This window comes from Ornithorhynchus anatinus, unplaced genomic scaffold, assembly GCF_004115215.2.
Source record: "Ornithorhynchus anatinus isolate Pmale09 unplaced genomic scaffold, mOrnAna1.pri.v4 scaffold_79_arrow_ctg1, whole genome shotgun sequence".
Taxonomy (NCBI): Eukaryota; Metazoa; Chordata; class Mammalia; order Monotremata; family Ornithorhynchidae; genus Ornithorhynchus; species Ornithorhynchus anatinus.
In genome coordinates, this window is record NW_024396935.1 from 311,884 (window position 1) to 316,031 (window position 4,148).

The window sequence follows — 4,148 nt, forward strand, 5'->3', positions numbered from 1 at the left end:
AATCAGGGATAACCTCCAGTCTAAGCCCCTGCCCAACCCAACACTGTGCTGTCCTCTCCCTGGTTCTTGGGCCTAGAGGGTCCTGCCCTCCCACCCTAGCCCAGCCTGACAAATTTGACAGGGGAAGGGATAAATCTGAGATTATCCCATCAGAGGAAGCCACACTCTTGTGGGCCATTCCTCTACAGCCCAGCAGGCTGGCAAGAGGGAGAAAGGAGGAGAAAAAGGGGATCATTACCACCTCTTGAACTCTCAAGCTTCTAACCCCTTTACCCTGCCTTGGTGAGACTGAAGGAATGAGATCTAGTAGTGGGGAGAGAGGAGTGAGGGTGCGATGATGTCAGTCTGTAAGTCAGAAACTGGTGGCATGGCTCCTGCTCTGAGAACACAGCTGGTACCCTCAACTTATAACCCTCCTATGGGGCAGAGCCACCTGCCACTGGCTCAAGGTGACTAAGGAGTGATGCAGAAGCTAGACATTTTATTCCAGATACATTTGGCCTTATAGAGCCCAGGCAGGCAAGGGGAAAGGGAGGGGAGGAGGGGGCCAGACTGTGCCATTTCCTCCCGTGCGGCAGTGGGGAAAATCATTTTGCATCTTCCCACTCTAGAATTTGCTCCTATTCCCCCTGCCCCCCCCGCCATTTGGCTCCTCCAGGAGGGATGGATGACACATGGCAGTCACACACACACATACAGATAGACCCACATACCCTTAACTACTGCTGTCCCTGTACCCCGCTCCCCCAGGGGCACCCCCCTCGGCCGGGAAAGCGAGTCTGTACTCTTGAAGCCAGAGCTGGGCAGATAACTCCCAGTGGACCAGACCTGGAGGAAGCCACACTGACTATAGAATTAAGGGCCCCAGGCGACTTCACACCTGGTCTTGAAGTCCGTCCTCGGAATACCTGTCCAGAACTCTAGACCCCTCTTTCCAGAACCCATCTCCCCCTCCAAAGAGGGGTGGCCCCTCTCACCCTGCTCTGGTCCCGGCCCTCGTTCTCACACCAGAGACACACGCACATCCATCACGTCTAGGAATTGCCAGAGATTCGTGTGGCACCCATGATGCAACGTTTGACCCTTGACCACCAAAGGAAATGGCATTGTCTGGAGGGAGGGGATACAGTTAGGGGCTGAGGGGGAAGGTGGGGTAGGAGGCGAAGGGGGGGGTGGGAAAGTGGCCCGGTGGCAGCAGGCTGGTGCCAGGCGACTCCCAAATAGCGGGGCCGGCGCAATGTCCATGGCATCCCATGAGGAGCCGGTTTGTCCTCCACTCTGCACGGGGGCAGATGGTCCGGTGCAGGTCCGGTGCAGGTCCGGGCTGTGGCTTCCTGGGGATGGATGTGACCATTGGTAGGCTGAAAAGGTGTGCCACAGGCTACCCGTGGGAAGAACACCAAACAGTCGCAGTTGGGAAATGGACGGGGGAGGACAGAGCGAGAGACAGAAGAGAAGAGGAGGCTGAATGGGTCTCCCCTAAGGAGCCCAGGCCTCCAGCCAAGGAACAGGAAGTTGGAGGTTGGGTCGGAGCCTAGTCAGGGGTCACTACCATGCCACGTGGGACTTGGGCAATGCTCCCATTTGTGAACTGTAGGGACACAGTGGATCATGGGTATGTATGTGGGTGTGTGTGTGTGTGTGTTGGGGGGGGTAAGGATCCCTTCACTATACTGCCTCAAGCACTTAGTGTAATGCTCAATACCTACCCTTGATTCCTCCCATTTGTCCCAAACACAGCTCCAAGAGTCCGGGGTTTGGGGTACAACACCTCCTCCTGTCCGCACCAAGATGTTCTCGGGGAGGCTGCTTCTCCCATGATGCATCTGGGGCTCAGGCTTCTTCCTTGGTCCTAAGGATACACCTGATCAGGTCTCAGGGCACTCGCCTCCCCCCCCACTTGAGTCGGGGGGGGGGGGGGACAGAGAAAGAGAGAGAGAAAGAGAGAGATAAAGAGCAAGCAAGAGAGAAAGAGCGAGCGAGACAGCGAGTGTGACAAAGAGAGAGAGAAAGAGCGAGCAAGAGCGAAAGAGCGAGAGCGAGCGAAAGAGCGAGAGAGAATGTGAGAGAGAAAAAGAGCGAGAGAGAGAGCGAGAGAGAGAGAGAAAAAAAGAGCGTGCGTGAAAGAGAACACATGCACGCGAGAGAGAGCACACGAGAGAGAGAGAACGCGCGCGAGAGAGAAAGCACGAGAGAGAGAGAGAGAGAAATGAAAAAAAAAGGAGAGAGAGAAAGCGAGCGAGGAATGAGAGCGACAGAGAAGCGAGCACAAGAGAAACCCCCCCCGCAAGACAGAGAGGCACCAACATAGGACAGAGCAGCTGCCACGCAGAGGTCCTGCAGGGGAGACCCTGGGTGGCTTAGACACCCCAGGCAGTCTGGGTTTCCCACGGCTCCAGTCTTGCCCCTGTGGAGCCCTTCCCCCCCCCCACACCCACATACCCAGTTCCCCAGAGTCTTACCTCTAAGCAGGATTGCCCAAGAAACTTCTCCAGGGGGTGGGGGGCTAAAAGAACCGGATTTCTGCCTTTTCTCCTCACGCAGCCAAGTCCCTCAACACTTACCAGTACCGGTGTGGGTCTTCACCCCCACTTCGCCTCCACTGCAATGGTAGAGTCCCACTGGGGAAGCTGACCCCCAAATTTGGTCAGCCTTGAGAAAGACCATAACCCATTAAGCACCCTCTTTGCAGGGGTGACACAGCCTCTGCCCACTGGGAGCTTACAACCTAAGTCAGCCAGTTGATTGTATTTGACCTCCACGTGCAGAGCACTGTGCTTGCTATATACCTTGGGAGAGTACAATAGAACGACAGGCAAGGGCCCTGCCAACAACAAGTTAACAGTCTAGAGGTGGGAAGCACTGACTCTGGAACAAGGTACAGATGCTTTAAAGAGTTCAACACGTCGGAGCACACACGGCGCCTGCTCTCCAGAAGCTGTCGGTCTATGTGCCAAGACATTAAAATCGAGTTACACACTGGTGCAATGGCATATGCAGGGTCAGTACATGAAGCTGTGCACCCTGAACCCCAGGTAAGCTTGAAAGGGCAGTACGAGTACATAAAACACATCTTAAGTCAGTACAGACGGTGAAGCGCAGCAGTAGTGCACTAAGACAGCAAAAGGGATTAATGAAGGCTCTTTGACAGAATACCATATGACGAACAGGATGGGGGTTAGAGGCCTATTTCAGTCGGTCGTATTTATCCGGCACTTACATCGAGCAGAGCACGATATCACAATCGACATATTCTCTGCCCACTTCTACACTTGTACTGTCCTGTAGAGGGGGAAGACAGACATTAATGGAAATAAATTACACCCATTTCATTAGGTGCCAAGACGAGCAGCGAGAGAAGTCATCGGGAATTCTTCCGCAAAATAGGCTCCAACTCAGTCTCCCAGGGTTCAGGCCCTATTAAGTACTCAATGATTGCTGTTGGTGACTCTTTCTGCCACTACAACCGCACTGTGTCATAGTCGTCGAGCACAGAGCACTGCAGTAAGCGCTCAGGACAGTACAGTGTAACAGATGCATTCCCTCTCCACCGCAAACTCATAGCCTATTGCACACGGGTAGGGCTACGGCACCCCAACTCATTCCTGGGCTTTTGGGGAGCTAGAACGGGAGTTGAAGAAGAGACTCGTAGCATGGGGTACAGTGATCGAGAAGCTCGAAAAGGAAAGTCCCTGGCCAGCCAACTGAGGTCGGCGCAATCCCGCTCGAGGGGCTTCCAGTTTTAGATCCCATGAGACGCACACAAATGATACCGTCGTCCCACCATTCTCCCGGCGATGCGACGGGTTTTGGATCCTGCCCCGGGGGTCTCACACTGATACTCCCATACTGATGCTTCAGGGACTGATCCAAAGTGCTAAATCCACTGAAAAAGACGCACACAAGGGAGGGAAGGAGGGCAAAAGGCACACGCAAGGGAGGGGAAGAGAGCACAAGACGCACACAAGGCGGGGGCCCCAAGGCGCACGCAAGGCGGGGGAGGGGGGAGCCCCAAGGCGCACGCAAGGCGGGGGAGGGGGGAGCCCCAAGGCGCACGCAAGGCGGGGGGGAGGGGGGAGGCCCAAGGCGCACGCAAGGCGGGGGGGGAGGAGGCCCAGCCCAAGGCGCACGCAAGGAGGGGGAGGAGG

General features: G+C 55.5%; 1 long non-coding RNA gene across 1 annotated transcript; it reads right to left on the minus strand.

Annotated features, from left to right (window-relative positions):
- Positions 1 to 461: 461 nt before the first annotated feature.
- Positions 462 to 2,772, minus strand: LOC103166907. Its single transcript, XR_003756709.1, has 3 exons — positions 2,463 to 2,772; positions 1,710 to 1,852; positions 462 to 1,334 (listed from the first exon to the last, which is right to left on the minus strand). It is a non-coding gene; the product is annotated as an uncharacterized LOC103166907 (long non-coding RNA).
- Positions 2,773 to 4,148: the final 1,376 nt, after the last annotated feature.